We start from the raw sequence: 19,097 nt of genomic DNA on the forward strand, positions 1-19,097 counted from the left end.
GATTCCTCTTCTTTTCAGTTTAGGCTTGTACAGACCTGCTCTTTGACATAAAAATGGAATTTCTCCTTTGTATTCTCAACTCCTCTCAGTCCTACCATCATGAAAACTGAAGTTACTTTCTTCTTAATCTAATCATTATTTCATCTTTTAGTGATTCCTCCATTTTCTCTGGTCAACAAGCTTTTAACTTCAGCTTAAAATCTTCATCTCCTTTTCTCTCTTCTACATAACCTTACATGTTCTTGCTAGTAAGAAACCCTGCAAAAACCAAACAAATGAAAAAAACAACAACAAAAATCAATTAATCCATTAGCATTGAAAAAAACTTGTTATATCTTAATATCAACAACTTGATCTACCTTTTCTACAATTTGAGAGCAGGAATTGTATTCAGCTTGCTTTTGAAATGATTAAATGTTGTATGAGCTATTTGACTTTTGACTGCTGTGAAGAAGTGACATTACCTTCACTTTCTTGTGTAATTAATTTTCCAACTAGTCAATCACATCTTTCACGTCTGTGGACCCTTCTCCAAGGGGAAGGGGGAGGCATAGGGGTGGAGGTGGGAATGAAGGGAGGTTAAAAAAAAAAAAAAAAGAGGCCTGACATTATCATTTGGCCACGTACAGCATCTTTCTGTGATGTATTTAAAAAATAAATAAAAAATAATGCACACTTGTAGTCAACCCTATGTGAGAAATGAATGCTTGTAATGAAGAAGTATTCTAACTGGCTAAGAAATACAATAATGTAATTTTTTTTTTAATTAAATGATATCTGTGATACAAAAAGTTATAGAAGGCATCAAGACAATTGGTTCCAGCTGGTTATGAACAGTTGATAGGTATGAGTATGCCAATCTAAATCATGTTTGCTTGCATGCCTCCAGTTATACTGGTTGAAGATTTTATAAACAAAACTGTAGATACAAGTGGGGGGTTGGGAGAGGAGGTTTGATTGTCTGATTTGTATATATGTATATATATATATTTTTTTTTTATTATTTGTTTTTTGGGGGGGCGGTGGGTGGGTGTTGTGGAGGGAGGGCTGGTTATGGCAGATCTTCTCATGTAGATATAGGAATATACTTGAGCTGATATCACCAAAGCTTCAAGCTTTGTAATATTCAAGCATTCATAGTATCATGATTATACTGTTAAAAATTAACACTGTTAAAAAGATGACTGCATATAAGTATGCAGATAATTGTGTATGCATATAAGTATGAAATTTTGGGGAAGGTTAATTTTAATCATAAATGACTGTGTTTGGCATTGTCTTTTCATGTAGCTTTCTACTTCTAAGATCGCATCCTTCCAAGATAATTTCTTCTGAGAAGCTAGGTTAGCTTAGTTCGTGTCTTCTTGCACTAGTTGTAATACCTTCTTGGACTAAGCTTTCCTACAGGTTGTATCCAAAAAAACATGTGATATTCTGATGCTTAGATCCAGCCAAAACCCCATAAAGTAAATTTCATCCATAAACCTTTATGGAATGGCTCTGCTAACATAGGCAGCTCATCACCACTGCAGTAGTCAATAATAAAACACTCTTCCTGAGCCCCTGCTTTGATTAAATTATATTTTAACCAATATTAAACTGGAAAGAGCTCTTATTATGAAGGGGGTAAAGGGTACTATTATTTTTCTCTATACTGAGAACAGACGTATATTCTTACACTGTCAGCTGTTACTTCTGACAATGACAACAATTACGAAAAATAGACATTTGCAAGATATGGCAAAACTGCAACACATCATAAATGTTAATAGCTTTATTCATTTCAGATCTGGAATGTGACAAAATGACTCATGCTGAAAAACAGACTTCCTGGATCACAATGTGAGGTAGGAAATGAAATTAGAGATGGTTAACAGAAAGCATTTCAGCTCAGCATCCCACACCCACTCTTGAAACATTTGTCCAAAATATGCCCCTCTCCTGAGATTTGAAAGAACTTGTATACTTTTTTTCATATTTTCTCTTATTTTCTCAACTCTTATCTTTTCATCTGTCGATGAAGGTCTGAATTACCCCTTCTGCTTCTGATAGTGGTTTCAGTCTGAATAAAAACAAGAGGAACAGAAAGCTGCCCTAAAGGCCTGGTCTTGTGGAATTTCATTCCCACATTTCTTTCCCAGAATAAGATCCTAGGTTGGGAAATGCTGCTCTGCACAGAAGCAGTATCAATGCTAAACAGACACAAATAAGCGTGTTTTGGCATGGAAATATACCCTTATTTCATTATATGCCATTATATACTCTTATTTATACTGAAAATACAGAGAAAAAATATATTTATATAAACGAATAACAAACTAAATTAATGTTATAATAACTAATATTATCATACTAGTTTTTACTGTTTTTGCCATAAGAATCTTTTAACATTGTTTTTTGTTTGTTTGTTTGTTTTTGTTCCAATTTAGCACTTAAAGACATTTGAAAAGATAAAGCTTCTCCATAAAATGAAAAATGTGATTTTTTTCTCTTTCTTGCTAGTAACACAAACTATTTTTTGGAACATAGAAAAGATGCTTCACTGAAGTCTGTTCACATGATAGTCTAGCTGTACTGTTTCTTCTCATTTCATCACTCTAATTAAGTATCTCCTAACATGTTAATACTGAAAAACAGATAATGTTCTTGGCTAAACTTTTCACTTCCAAAGGGTCATTCTCTTGTCACACATGAAGCATGGAAAATTGCTTTGAAGTATTTTGGGGAGAAGGTTTGGCTACAAAGTTAATTATATGAAAATGCATGGTGATATAAGGTGTTTATAACTAATATCAAAAGACTGCATCATTGATTACTTTATTCATAGGACATGTTTCTCAATAAAAGCATTAAAAGAAAAAAACTAAAAGGCAAGTAACTTACCTTTCTCATAGGACACAGACAACTATAAAAGATATAGCAGATGAGATTAAGTACCATACCAGACAGACAGGATAAGAAACGGAATATAAAAGTCAGTGGAAACCATTAGAGGATCTTTTCTCGGACAAGTACAGCAGACAATAAAAATGAGGCCTCTCCAAGGGGTAAAAGTCAGATTCAATGAATCAGACTGACCTCCTGTTGAGAAGCAGAAACAGTGCCACGTTCATAGTGTTCGTGGTCCACATACAAGTAAGAGGCATGCTTTTTTGTTGTTGTTGTTGTTATTCTCTTCACAGACATGTTTTATTGCTTATTCTGGTGCTTTATGAGACAAAATGGTGATAATACAATGGAGCAGAACTAAAAATATACATGTTTTGTTTGTTTGTTTGTTTAATGATAGATATGTCTATATTACTCATGGAGGTAATTTGTGTTACTGTGGGATATTGGAAAAAATTGTGGAGGTAGTTCTGGGTTACTGTCAGATACTAGAATGCCCACAAAATGGCTACTCTTGTCTCTTGACCCGGGCCATGACACAGTCACCTCACAACAGGGTGTGATGACGTCACACTAGTGATGTTATAGAAAATAACTTCCTCTACCACTTGCTTGATTCTGTTTATGTTGAGTTACAGCAGACTCAAAATGGAAGACCCTATTATGGCCATCATCACAGTGCAACAATTACTGCAGTAGTTATTCATGGTGTTGCTAGAAAACAGTGAGGCTGAAGATTTTAAAGACCTTCTGATAAGTAGCATGTCATGGGCGAATGTATGTGCTCCTGTAAAAGGCAATGGGAAGGATTTTAAGTTGTGTAAATAGTTGTTCTACCTATTCAGAAAAGAAAGAGAACATGCATTCTGGAACAACTAATCTTTGATTTATTTGAATTCTTTTGAAGGATGTCATCTTAATGGCTTAGGTAAAAGGAAGATTCTTTGGATTAAACAACATTAAGGTCCTTTAAAGTTTTGGCAGCATCAAAGGAGCCAAAGGAAGTGGTTTAGACATAGAGACATACAAATATTATGATACAATCAAAAGAATGACAATGCAGACTGTAGCATTTTTCCACAGAATAAAACTTTTTTAACGGGTTAGGATATGACTCATGCACTGTCAAGGACAGATAAGAAAGTAGAGCTTATGAAAAATAAAGACAAGGTTAAAGCAAAAGAACATATACATATTTGCTGTTCATCAAATTTAGATATGTTTTCATATATTACTTTTATTGATTGAAACAGGATTAATGACATTTTGAGTTAAACTTCGGCCCTGATAAAAGGTGTACAGTGTTATGCAATATTATGGTGTGTCTGTGATAACCATTAACAGTTGTATATAATTGTCTGTCAGAAGTATATCTTAAAAGAAGGAATCACCTTAGTCTAACTGTTTGAAATCTGTGTCTAGATTAGTCAACCATTTGGGCTCCTTCTGTAGTCAATAGGCACTTTCAGAGGGTGATTCATCCCATACTAATATAGGCTTGGTGAATCATACCCTAAAGATGCCTCTTTACCTCCTGAGAGCTATACTTTTCCTACCAAGAAACAAAACAAACAAACAAACAAAGAACCAACACGTGGACTCTTTTTCCAATTCCAGCCAATAAACGTACCTGAAATTCCAAACATCAGCTATGTGCAAGAAACTGCTGCACAGTCTGTGGACTGAAAAGTGTTTATGTCAGTTATCTGGCAAAATATCAAATGACAAAGGCATTGGGGAGTACTGCTGGCTGTCTGTTAACCAGTTGAAAACAGAAAAATATTTGTTCAGGCATACCATAGTGCTATATCTTTTTTTTTTTTTAAATGACTACCATCGATCTTTGCATAAAATAAAGCAGCAGCCTGTGCTTTCTTAGCTCTGTGACAGCGGTTTTAATTGGGGTTTGGAGGGGATAATGGCTGCTTGCCAGTGCTATATGCAATCATCCAGCTGTTCAGACAGCTAAAGACCTTAAGATGTAATAGCAAAGGAGCTGGCAGACACTCAGTCTGCCTGCTAGAGACCAGTGAGCATCCTAGCAAGCTATTTAAGACTTTATTTAATATGGCAGTCATTAACAGAGAAAAAAAAGGAAGAAGAACTGTGTAATTGATTAGCTGGAAATGCACAAGTTTATATATATTAAGGTACTCCACTATGCATGTCATTGCCTCCATCTAACAACCTTTTTTTTTTTTTTAATTTGATGAAACTATTGAAAACTCTGAAACTATACGCATCTATTTGATATTGATAGTATAGGAAGCTGTCAGCTGAGTTTAATATAAAGAGGCATTTATTGAATAAATCAACACTGCGCTATCAAGCTTCCAAATGTAAAGACTTGGACCTTCATGTAGGGAACATGTTACTCTGGCTCCTGATGAATTCTTCTTCCAGAGAAATGGTAATTTGAAGGGTCATTTTGTTGGAAAAAGAAACCACATAAGGTATGTGTTATGAAGATATTGCACAAAGTTATATCAAGACTAGGAAAGTAAACATTGAAATGATACTAAATCATAACTGCACTTGTTCCCATTTCTGCAGCTTATCTGTAATGGGAGAAACTATGCTCAACCTTAAACAGAAGAGAAACTAGCAGAGAAATACTGCTTTAAGTGGAGCACAGTAGTTTCTTATTATCTATTGATCACATTTTGACCTCATTGCTCTCTGGCACAATCATTAGTTTCAGTGGGCTACATCAGTGCAAAGAAAGTTTAAACTATACCTTGTATTGTTCTGTGAATACTAGGATACAACATTCACCATAGAAATATCTTATTTTACTTAATATTTTTTTTTTTTAATATATATACTGAAAGAAGTAATAGGCTTGCTTTTGTAAGGACAGCAAGAAACGGAGTGACCATAGTTTCAGTAGTCAATCATATATCACATCATATAAAAGAGATATTTTAAACTCTTTTATGTTCATTTATATATTTCAGATGTATTGGGAACTTCTTTATGTTTCATTTTAGGCTTGTACCTAAGACCTTATGAACGATCATTGGTCTCCTGTTCTATAAGAAGATGTGGAATGATAAAAGGGTATATCATGATATTTCATCTCTGTGGTCTTTACCCTTTCATACCATCCACAAGGACTGAGGCTACTTCCAGAGCTCCAGTAATATCACTTACAGGTTATTTGAGCATTACAGGTCTATTGCAAGGGAAGTGATTACCAGTTTGGACCTTTCTTCTCACAGCAAGCATACCGAACCCTGCATGCTGATAAGCTATGCATGTTTACATCCTACAGAAAAAGAAAATCTGCTAAAATGATATGTTAAATATATATGTAGTTTAAAATACAATATAATTGAGTTAACATGCTAGCTAGATTAGAAGTTTCTTGACTTAGTGATAGAAAATCTCTGCAAAATCTAAATCCTTCTCAGGTAGGAGCTTGCCCCAGGAAGTAATTGTGAGAAGCATTTTAGCAATTTGACAGTACCACCTCCACGTTAGCTGAGGTTATAATTGGTACTAATTGGAAACTGATTAGTACTAATCACAAAACTACCTATTGACTTTGAGCAATAACACAAACAATTCAGAGGCATCCCAAGTCTGCAAGCATATCATTAAGCTGGGGTCCCTGGTTCCTTGTGTTAACTTACTAGCGTAGGTTGCAAGGTCACACAATGGTAACATCATCCATCTTGTTTGCAAAAAGTCAAACATCCTGTCAGCGCACAACAAATAACAAATAAATCATAATAATGGCTCATATCAACCCCAAAAGACATACACATGAAAACTTCTGTGACTTTTCTCTAACACATTTTGCATCCTGTGAAAATTGAGATCCATGTGAGAGCAAGGGTGTGTGACTTAATGGGGATCTGAGAACATTAAATCTCTTTTTTTTTCTCTACTGCAAATTATCCTAATATTATCTGGAAAAAACATAATATAGTTAAGGCCTGAATTATTTTTTGAATAGATCCCATGTGACCAAGGCCATTATAAGCAACTACAGCTTTAAATGCCCTTAGCAATACAAGTCCAGAATAGCATTGACGAGAGGATAAATACTGGGCCCAGGATGTCCTGGGGGGACAGAGTGGGATGGGGTTGTTGTTCTGCTGCTATCTGCCAAAATATATTTAAAATGGCCCTAAACCTCACATGGACTATATGGACTTGTATGAACGTAGATCCTAGATTTGAGGATGGGAGTCACTATTTCAATGGAGAAAAAAATCAACCCAATCAAACAAAAACCCTCAAAACACTAGTTTCAGAAAACCACAATTACTTTACCTCATTTTGATTTGATCACAGTTTACACAGTGGAATGCTCTAGACCAATATCATTTACCAGGATCTTTAAGACTAAGTCTTAAATTAAGCCTAAAGTACTGGTGCTCTTTTAATCAAGACAATAATGGAAAGATGTGGATTTGTTGCATAAACAAATCAGTAGACTTTCTTTCCCTTTGGTAAGAAGTGCAGCGTGGTTCAGCTTTTGATGTGGAGATGCTGATGCGTTACAGCTGAAAAAAAATCATGAATTTATGCATATGAAATCCTGGTTTCTATAGATTCCTTGATCAAATAATAAATCTTGTATTTTAAAGCAACCAAACATAACTGTCTGAGCAAGAATCTACTGAAGTATAAAAACAGAGCAATGCACAGTAATGATACCCTTCTTCAAGGTTCTGCAGTGCAGGAGAAAGTAGAATCTGTCTTGCAAGCAGTGTTATATTAATACTCTGATTTCAGAATAATATTCATGAGTCACATCTTACTGTTAGGATGCCACATGAAAAAGGCATGGGTGGCCAGCCTCTTCAGAGTGAAGGAGGGGAACCTTAAGAGGGGTCATTAGTTATTTGACAGAAAAGCTGATGTCAAACCATTACCAGACTTACTTATTTTTAAAAATTTATGTAACATCATAATTTTAATTTATAAGGGGAGGACTCAACTGTAGCTGTAGTTTCCTAAGGAGAAATAGTGAACAACTGTAGAGGAAGTGCAGCAAAATTTATTCTGGATTAAGAAGAAGAAACTTGCATTGCAAGTAGCAACTTCTGTAGAGCAGGAGCTTCCTAACAATGGCCATCTATGCAGGAGATTTTTCCTTTCTGTTTGGTCTCAATAGGAGCCTGACTCACCCTCTGAAGAAACAGCAGGGAGTGGAATTTAGTCCATGGGTGTCTCCTACCGTAACTCCATTCTGACTAGTCTTAAGTATGGTCTAGTTCTCTTCAGATAGGTCACGTGCACTTGGTTTCTTCGCACATTTCAACTTTTGCCCCAAGGTACCAATCCAAGAGCAGACAAAGTTCAGCTGTGGTAGGAAGGTATCAGGTAAGATTTGCACAAATTGTATGAATTCAGAGGTGTAAGTCTAGACATACAGAGTGTTTCTTTCCTTCTCTTCAATAAATTTTTGTTACTGTACTCTTTTATTCATGAAGACAAAGAAGATATTTTGGCCAAATCCAAGTATTACTGTAAAAATGTTACCTCTTGAATATTTTTTTCCGGTGTTTATTCTCTGGCACTGGAATAGTTCCACAGAACTATTCCACAGGTCCTACAGGATCACCTGAAGACAACCATTTTGGTTTTGGGGGAATAGACAGAGATTTCCCATTTACTAAAATATAGACCTAGCTTCTTCAAATAAAGCAATTCTTAGATGGACCCTAACATTTTTATCTGCAGCAGTCCTGCTCCTTCAAAGCAAATGTCTTTTTTGAGCAGAAATTGCCAATCAGGACCAATTGTCCTTTAGTTTTACAACAGTGACAAATGATTTTGGGAAACTATGACTCATTTTACCCCCACCCAGACAGAACTTTTCCAAGCTGTGCAATCAGTAGGATAAACCCAGCTGTGACGAATCACACCCATCTGTTTGAAAATGTGTAAAAACTACTCTGGACATAACATACTAGAAACTTTAAGCCACAAAATAAATAAATAAATATGAGCTCCCTTGACCACAAGTTCCCTCATGGACTGCACCCATGGCTGATGTCAGCTCTGCTTAACATTTTTATTAACACATTACATAGACCATAAAATATAGCAGAGCATCTTCTATGACTCCAAAGAAAAAAATCTTACAGAGCGATACTTGAAGAACAACACAGGAAGAATTTATACACCAAGGTCTATGACAGCAATCTGAAGAAACTGCTTGGGTAGCAGAGGGCTAAGAGCTCTTCAGTTTTCAGCTATAAAGTTTATTAAGTGCCCAAAGTTCTGCTCTGAGCATTTCTAGAGAGGTTATCTGCACAGAATGACCGAGCAACTATCCGTTGCCTAAGCCCATGAGACTAAGAAACTCAACATCTCAGAAAATTGCTTGCACTTGCCACAATCTATTCAGGATATTCACAATGACCTGGACATAGTTCAAAGAGGCACTGTTTAACTAATGTAGTTAAGCAAGACTCACAGGGACTCCTGACAAAGGAAATTCAATTAATATTTCTACTTTCCTATTTTTGAAGTTAAATGATAATTTTTAATTTCTACTTCAAAATCATTACCTTGCATTCAAGCATTTTTTTTCAGGTGCTTATATGCAGTCTTTGTTAAATGATATCTGGAACTAAAATACCTTTTTTTTTTTTTTTCTTTCCTGTAAACACTTAAAAATAAACATATCTTTCCAATTTACATGCTTCCATTTAATTCTCTTATTAATGTTACACACTTGTTAAACTCTGTATAATAAGGATGGAATGAAGATGACCCAGTACTGCAGGCTGTTAATATTCACTTCCAAGTTAATAGGACTATTACCAGCCAGAAAACTGACCTTGCAGTGTGAACTGCACTTGCCTAGGTAATCTCCTTGAGCGCTGGTTTTCTGAACGACAGTGGATGATCTTACATCTCTCCTGTTAAGATCTGATTAATAAGAGCACCAGCTATAATAACCTTTAAGATAATGAATGGACTGTCCTAGCTCTCAGCTCCCTCTTTATGTGATCAATCAGGCATGAATGGAAAAAAAAAAAAAAAAAAACACCTGAAAACAAACAATAACAACAACAAAAAACAACCAAAACAAAACAAAAAAAATGAAAAAGAAAATAAATGAACACATTGTCACGTTGTAGCATGTAATTAAAGAGGATGCATTGGTATTTTGCTAATCCTGGTTAGCCTCACTTGTCTTCCTTGCTTACCAGTTACAGAATTACTGGAGTCTATTTATACAAGACAAGGAAGTATTTATTTATGATGGGGTGTGTGCTCATTACTTAGTGTACAAATGTGAAGATGAAGCACAAGGCATAGCCATTAGGATGATATAACAAAAGATGCTCTGTAGTTGACCTCAGCTGCATGCACAGCAGGTCACACTTGTTATGTGACCTGCGAAGTTATTTCAGGAGTCACGAAACACATTTAAGTCTCATGATATGCATGGACCAATTCTGGATTACAATTATTTATGAAATAATAGCTGCATATATTAGAATTGCTTTTGTCTTGGACTTCTTTTCAGCTATCTCTTTTAGTCTGTGGTAAACACAAGTAAATCCTGTTTTTGTATATAATTATTCTAAAAGAGCCCTTTAAGATAGGCTCAGACGTGGTGGAGGTAAAACCTACTAATCATGGTATTAAGACAGGGAGCCAGATGATGGGTTCTACCTCCAGTGATGGAGTGTGCATCTACTCAGGCTCAGTGACATGTTAAACAGTTTCTGGACATTCATATCAAAGTTGGCCTGTGCTAAACAACCTCAGGCTGAGATCAGAGGAGATGAGGTATTTATGCACTTGGTTCTGCTGTCAGTCCTTTATGGAATGTAGTCCTTCATCTCTCAATTTTTATTTTTTTATTTTTTTTTTCTTCCTCCTCTGTACAATAGAAATGGCACTTATCTCTTTTGAAAAGTAGCTTGAGAGTTACTGGTGAAAGAAACCATGTAAAAGCTGAGTGAAGAAGAATCAGTTCTTTGCATTTTTGTTCTTTGAGAAGAACATGATAAAAACTTAATGGGACACATTTTGGAGGCTCTATCTTATAGAATAAAAGCAGGAAAAGCTAATATCATAGGAACAAATTTTCAAAGCTCTATAGGGCATCAAGCTACTTAAAAATAGCATGCCACTAACAATGTTTTCTTAACTTTCTCTTTAAATGGTCTGGGTACCAAAGAAAAAGGCAAAAAACACCACACTAAATTTCGGAAAAGGTTCCCATGGTGATCTGAGAACTACCAATCAGACAAATTAGTAAAATATACAATGCAGAAGACAATCAGTAAGTACATGGAAAAATATGGTATCACTGAGAAAAATCAATGTGAATTTTGTAGAGAGAAGCTTGGCCTTGCTCATCTATTAGGATTCCTTTAAAGCATTAATAATCAGTTGATACTGTATGTTTGTATTTCGAAAAACTTTCAACAGCTCATCAAGGAAATCCAGTCATTGTTTCTTTCTAAGACTCTCTCATGAGCAAATAAACACTCAAAAAACATGACAGAAAGGCTAGGTATAAATAGTCAGCTTTATCAGTACAGGGAAATCACTCTTGAAGCCCCATAAATATTGTTGTTAGGCCACGCATTTTTTAATATGCACATAAATCATCTAGAGAAAGACTGGAAAGTGAAATCACAGTGGTTTCTTCTTTCCTTGCCTTGCCTTGCCTTGCCTTGCCTTGCCTTGCCTTGCCTTGCCTTGCCTTCCACTCCACTCCACTCCCCCTCCCCCTCCCCCTCCCCCTCCCCCTCCCCCTCCCCCTCCCCCTCCCCCTCCCCCTCCCCCTTCCTTTCGGTACTGAAACTTCAAAGGCTGAAAAAGTTCTTCATACAACTCTCAACAAACTGTCAATACTGAGTTACTGGGTGTGTTAAAACTCAGTAGTATAGATGAGTACACCTGTGAATAAAGGCAAAAGATATGATATCCATGTAAAGGTAATTTACATTTGCAGTGAAGGGTTCTAAACTACCCAATTCCCCTGAGGAAAGGCATATCAGAAGTTTTATAACTAGACTGGTGAATGTGTTAGCTCAGTAATCAACCATGGTCAAAAGAGAAAACAATGTTTAGGAATTATTAGGAACGGAAGTGAAAACAAAGCTGAAAAACATAATGGCACTTATTTTATGTAGATGGATCTTGAATATTGTTGGCAATCCTGTCTGCCTGCCTCTACAAGGACATAACAGAAAAAGTACAGAAAAAGTACAGAAAAGAGTAACTCTGATGAAAAAAGGTACAGAACAGCTCCCAGAGAAAAGATTAGACAGACAAGGACACTTCGGCCTGGAGAAGAGACACTTTTTTTTTTTTTTTGACAGAACTATAAAATCATGAGTGAAACTGAGAAGGTAGAGAGGAAACTGATTGCTGTTTCTCATCATTCAAGAATTAAGAGGACTCAGAAGAAAAGCTACAGACCAAATAAACAAATGAGGGTACACAGATGAAGCTCTGGAGTATAATGCCACGTGAAGCTGTGGAGATCTTACCTGGTAGCTTCCAAGTGAAATTAGACAGATTACTGGATGATAAACCCATCATAAAATACTAAAAATAGAATCTGAATTCTAACACTGGGTGTTCACAAACCATGGATTTTTGGTCTGATATAAGGAGGAAGATTGCTGTGTGTTTGCCCTGTTTCTAAAAATTGATTCCTGGTCATTGCTGGAGACAGGATGCTGCAAAGGTGTATGAAGTTCTGAGCCAGTAAGGCCATTTCTATGAACCTACTATTACTGCGAATTTCTCACTTGCTAGGAGCTGAAGCCAAGCTCTCTGTCCTTTTCCAAGCTAGCAATGCCACACTGAGGTATTCTAATGTCAAAAAATAAGTTTTGAGACTTAAAGGGAGTGCAAGAACGTCCTGTTTTTTCCCCAGTAACTATATTAAATACTCTTTATTTAAAGCTGCAAGATGAATCTCACCACAGATCTGTAATTATTCCCTCATGTTTGTTTTAAAAATCCACTTCAGTATTAAACATGCCCTAGTTCATTTCAGTGTAAATGGTATTTTTCCAAACTGTAAATTAAGTTCTTTGGTTATATTTGAATAAACTGAGAACAAAAATGTATACTCTTTTCTTTCTCTCTCCATTTCTCTCCTTCTTTTTCTTTTTCTCTCTGCCCCTTTCTCTTTCTAACAGATAATTCAAATGAGCTGAACTTTACATTTTTTACATTAATAGATACTATAGAGAAAGAATTATATGAATTGAAAGTAAATTATGTAAATGAAATGTTTATTCATCATTAATTAGTTTTGAACAGCTGTAACAGGTATTTCTCTACAATTTTAAGATTTATTGACTAGGTCACTAGAAGCTTCTGCAAGTTATTTAGTGTAGTAGATAAGATTAAATTAAGCTTTATTGTTGGAGTTGTGCAACATAGTAATTGTGGAATTACATGACTGCATTTTCCTCTCTTACATTCTTTTCTTTTAATTAGAAAAAAAATAAAGTGTTAAAACACCCATTGAGGAAAACAGTAAGGCACATATTTAACTACAATATAATTTATTCATTGAGATAAATGTTTATTGTTACTATGGCCCTGCACACTTTGCTGAAGCAAAGCCTTAATGAATGAAGCAGAAATTCTAATGAGGTCAACCAAAAATAGCAAAGGAGCTAATAAACTGCATTTTGGTGCAGCTCTCTCTTCCCTTCCATCCCTCTTGATTCCAACTGGCCAACTGACTCCATCTACTCAGCATTCACTGCAGGATTGCAGCAACAATCAGACTAGAAGAAAAAAGGGTTGTGTTTAAAAGAGCAATTTTACTGAGTTTTATATATATATATATATATTCAGATACCTCTGATTCTCCTGTTAATTCTATGTGGCTGTGATACAAACAAAATATGTTAGAGAAGAACCGTACCTTTTCCACCCGGTAACTTTTCCAGCTGACTCAACTGAGATAGTTTGTAAGGGAAAATCTGTTAAAGTGCAGCACTAGCTTTAAAGGATTTGGATAGCAAAATGTAGGCAATGTGGCTCCCTCGGCACCTCTCCAGGGCTAGGAAAGGTATGGTTAGTTTTAAGCCAGGTCTACATATGGAGAAATATAGACTTTCTCTGTGCAGAAGGTCTACCTTCTGGGTTTATATTTGATCTGAAAATCTTACAGAGGTACTGTCATTTTTATATATATAAATGTTTGCATTGTTATTATCTTGAAAATTAAAAAAAGATACTTTGCAGCAATGATGCTCATTCTGCCACAAAAGACAGGAAACAATAACTCTTTGTTTTTAATTATTTCAACTTGAGCAAAATGCTTCAGAATCAAGCCAAATGTGAGACTGATATGCTAAAAACACAGGAAATGCACTTCATTCCTCAAGAATTAACATTATTTTTTCTTTTATTGTAAATCTTTTTTTTTTTTTTTCTGTTGTGAAACTGAAGTAAAACATTTATGCATATTAGGGCGATAGTTCTTCAAATGCCAATGCATGAACATCAGTCGGGCATAAACACGGCCCAGAAGGCCAATTGCATCCTGGGCTGCATCAGAAGAAGAATTGAACAGCAGGTCTAGGGAGGTGATTGTCTCCCTCTAGTCAGTCCTGGTGAGGCCCCACTTGGAGTACTGTGTCCATTTCTGGAGCCCCCAGCACAAGAACAATGTGGAGCTGTTCAAGCAGGTCCAGAGGAGGGCCACAAAGATGATCAAGGGGCTGGAGCACCTCTCCTATGAAGAAAGGCTGAGAGAGCTGAGGCTGTTCAGCCTGGAGAAGAGAAATCTCCTGGGTGACCTCACAGTGGCTTTTCAGTACTTAAAGAGGACTTACAAAAAAGATGGAGAGTGACTCAGTCAGATAATGACAGGCCAAGGGGAATGGTTTTAAACTAAAAGAGGGGAGATTTAGATTAGAGGTTAGGAGAAAATTCTTCACTCAGAGGGTGGTGAGGCACTGGAAGACTTTGCCCAGAAAAGTTGTGGATGCCCCATCCCTGGAGTTTTTCAAGGCCAGGTTAGATGAGGCCCTGAGAAACCTGATCTAGTGGGTGGCGTTCTTGCCTATCACAGGGAGCTTGGAACTAGATAGTCTTTAAGATCCCTTCCAACTTGAGACATTCCATGATTCTATGACTGTATGGATTACAAGCCACTTCGCCCCTGGTACAGTTTCTTTCTTGCATCCCTGCAGATGTGGACACTGAAAATGCGTTCAAGAGGGCTCCATCCTGCTCTAGCTTTCCATTACAGTTTGTGCTATGAGATTAACAAAAGTCACCGCTATCCAGGCAGAAGTTGCATCCAACTCAATGTTGCAAGTTGTCTGAATAAAAACTGTCCAGATGAACATCAGTAAGGGACACATTTCTGATGAAAAGGACATGCAAATTAAGTTCATCTCTTCTGTTTCCACTGTTGTAGATGGCTTTCATCCTTTCACTGACAGGGTAAAAAGGAAGAGCATAGAAAACCATATTAATAGTGTTGCAACATTGAATCTCAGCCCTGCAAAGATTTAGGAACCTGTTTAGTTTACTTATGTTGAGACATATCCTCTATTACTACAAATTTATATTGCTACATTGAAGTGATTTACCATCTCCACCTGTGAAACATCTGCCTTTAATACTAATGCCTTTAATTTCATGGACCTGGACACATGGTTGATTATTTGAGAGAGCTGCATGCCTTAAGTTTTGCACAGAAATATCTGCTAATCTTCACTTTTGTCTTCATATATTCCTTGTATTTTCTTGTTCTTTTCCTGGGGGAACAATGTTTGTTAGCTTATTTTAATTATTGTCAAAGAGGATGACATTAATTGACATGTGAGACTGGTGCATTTTAAAACATTTATGTTTCTAAAAATACATTGACCTGAATGTAAGAAAAGTGAAGTTTTTTCTTTGGTTGATTTTGTTCTTTGTTGGAAAAAGAAGTCTGAAGGCTTAAGCCCACATTATGAACCAAAATGATCTTCCAGACAATGATTCTCTAAATGACTCCCTGGGTTCCTGAGGGCTCCTTGCTTACATGTAGTCAACTTATGAGTAATCTTGACATACTAACACGAAGACTGTGCAATCCTTCTACCTGGTGGTTCTGCCCCTGCCTCTTTCCTTGCTGAGGGTGGCTTACTGGAGGTGTGTGGGGTGCTGAGGTACCAAGTGTCAGGTGCAGTGGAGAATGTACCTGGTGCCTGCCCTGGCACATCAAAGTAGTCCATAGAGCAAACAAGAGGTCTGTGGGATGACATTTGTCACTGGCATTCCTTTGGTTGTGGATAAGATTGTGGCCATTGGGGTACGGAGATAATGGGCCATAAAATAAGCTAAGCATGAGTCTGTGAAAGTATGGGTGTGGGGGGAAAGAGAGGAAGAGTTGTATGATTTTATTTGTATTCTTTGGAAACAGACATTCACCTTAACTTCAAAGCTCAGAGCTTTCAGACCCACTTATATGATTTTCATTACTTTTAAAAAACAAGCAAATAATTCCTAGGGCTTATTGAAAAAAGTCAAGAGAACAATATCATGACAGAAAATATTGTTTTGTCTAAATGAAAATGGTTTGTCAGAGCAGATTTTCTGATTTTATGAGTTTCAGAGCAATTATTTTTGACTTTCTCATTTGAAACTTTCTCTTTTCATTCTAGCAATGTCAAAATATTTCATTCTGGTATTGCTAAAATGTTTCCTTTGGTATATTGTATTGTAATGTTTTGTCACTATGAAATATATCTGAATGGTAGCTACAAAAAACATTTTGGTAATGTCACTGCAGTGGTTTCATATAAACACCTTTTAAACTTTCCACTGCATGAAACAATTAAAGAGTTATATTTTTTAGCATAGTTTGGGACTAAAACAGTAAAATTTCAGAATTTCACGTCATACCCAAAAAAGCATTTAAAATTAATGTTTTAAATTATTTAAAATTAATTTAAAATTAATTCAAATAAAGCAACATTTGAGTGGATTTAGTTTGTTGTTGTTGTTGTTTTGTCATTATTCTGGAGTGGATCCTACAAAGATTTGCTTTTTCACAAACATTGTTCTCAGAGGGGTAAAGCAAATCAAATGACACAATTATTTAACACCATTGCCAATTTCAGGGACCTTCTGTGTCAGAGGTGAGCAGAGATGTAGTAGGGAGTTAGTCACCTCATGAATACTGAGATGATTGTAAACCGGAGTTAGTCACCTCATGAATACTGAGATGATTGTAAACCCCTATCAGTGTAGTGTATATTCGTCTTCAGCCAATCTTCTGATTAGCACTGTACTCTTGCCTAAGACTAGTTCAGAAAACAGAACTGGGATCTACATTTGCTAAAGCTGACTCCATGCATGAACACATTTTCAGAGTGGGAACCTATTTGCTAATTTCCTCACCAGAAATATGGAAATCTGTTAAAATATAACAGTTGATAGCAGAAGGGATATTGGATGATAAATAAAACACTGTAGAGCTGATGTAATGGTAGCAACAAGGTGAAATGAGAACTCTCACAGTGCAGTTGTTTGGGAAGTTGCATTGACTCCTTGTCAATACCTATCCCCCTTCACCCAGCTGTATTGAAATGGTGTAACTGTTACCCTTGGAAAGGGTGATCTTTATATTAATAATTTTATTTTCATCAGACCCATTTCTATGGTATTTGTTTTTGCATCTTTTATGAAGAAAAACAGGAGTTGAAGCTGAAAGGTTGAACTACATGAGACATAAAAGATGAATAGGTACAACATACCACTACATACATACCCACATTACCATCCCGCCATGCACTGGGAGGCAAGTAAAACTGCAGAATGCTATCCAGGTATTATCTGCTTGTCACCGCTCCTGAGTTACACATGCAGTGTCCACAACTGTATTTCACTCATTTCATTAACATTCAAAAAGAAAAGCATCTGTATATTAAGGAAAACAATAGATGTACATATAATGATAATAGAAAGTAGATGTCAGATTTCATTTCTTAACTCCTTGGCAGACTCTGCAAAAAAACCAAGGTGGGAAAATGGTGGTTTAGTACCAATCTTTTCCATATAAAACTGTAAGAGGACATTCAGAGACATTTTAATGTCCAGCTTGATGACAACTTCATATGTTCTATCAACAATTAATAGCAAGAATGAAGAAAAATACCAGCATATATATGCCAGGTGTATTCTGAGATCATCTTATCCCTCAACGTGCATGTGTTCTGTGTTTACCTCATAGTGGGATAATAAACGTGTGGAAATAAGCAATTTGGTTTTATTTCCTGTTTGAAAAGCAAATTGATATTTGCAGTAGGGGAGATCAGAATGTTACAGATTGGTTACCCAAGTTACTCATTGCTCTTTCTTTGAAAGTCTGCTTACACTTGCATGTGCATAATGCATCTGACAGCAGACTGAGCCTCACATGATATTAGCTTGAAGCCTTCTGGTACAGAGAATTTTATTTGTGGTGCTAGCTCTGAAAATATGATCATATTGCAGAAGCTGCTTCCCAAACAGGTCATATCAACATTACTTTGTTAGACCTTTTTCAGCGTAGACATCAGCCTCCAGGGCATGACGCTTACTCCATCATCAGAGAAATGCACTTACAAACCCACACAGTCTTTTTTTCACAGCCCATTGAAAAATATAGGGCAAAATAGATTTCCTGGAGAGGAAGAAGCCTTGCTCTGGGCAGGGCAAGACCGTTCTGGCCACTTATCCAACAGAATAACAGCATGAGGTTGCACGGTTCCTGTGAAACACAGCCCTTGCTCTCAGTGAAGCTGGAGGGTGTACTCTGCCTGACTGCAGGTGTGCCAATAGCAAGTTTGCACATCTGCTGGGTACAGATGGTTTGCCTTTGAAGGATCAGAACCACATGTTTTTGGCAAGGGCACAGCAGTAGGGCAAGGTCAGTTGGGACAGTGCCTCTCACAAGTGTAATGGCACAGAGGGGTTAGGAGGAGGTTGGCTGCAGGCCAGCACTGGTTGAGCATTTTTCATTCTCTGTCCTTTCATTTGGCCACTGCTCCTAATTTCAAATTGCTGCTGAAACGTAAAGTATCCACTACACAGTAGAGAGTGACAGATAAGCAGTTTTTAAGAGAGGATGTAGACACTTATCACACTTATATGACCTTGTTAGATTTTTTCTGAAACTTTGTATGCAGCTATATATTACCATGTGTGTAGTAGCTTAGTCCAAAAAAAAAAAAAGCATCTTTAACATGGTCCTCCTTCTCCATGCT

General features: G+C 36.6%; 1 long non-coding RNA gene across 2 annotated transcripts; it reads left to right on the forward strand.

The window, feature by feature from the left end:
• Positions 1 to 899: 899 nt before the first annotated feature.
• LOC308187895 lies at positions 900 to 6,803 on the forward strand. Of its 2 annotated transcripts, XR_013944991.1 has the most exons (4): positions 900 to 951; positions 1,291 to 1,343; positions 1,788 to 1,847; positions 5,880 to 6,803. It is a non-coding gene; the product is annotated as an uncharacterized lncRNA (long non-coding RNA). The 2 variants fall into 2 exon arrangements; XR_013944992.1 differs by lacking the exon at positions 1,291 to 1,343 and having other exon boundaries at positions 935 to 976.
• The last annotated feature ends 12,294 nt before the right edge of the window (positions 6,804 to 19,097 follow it).

Source organism: Anser brachyrhynchus, assembly GCF_964034855.1.
Source record: "Anser brachyrhynchus genome assembly, chromosome: 1".
Lineage (NCBI taxonomy): Eukaryota > Metazoa > Chordata > Aves > Anseriformes > Anatidae > Anser > Anser brachyrhynchus.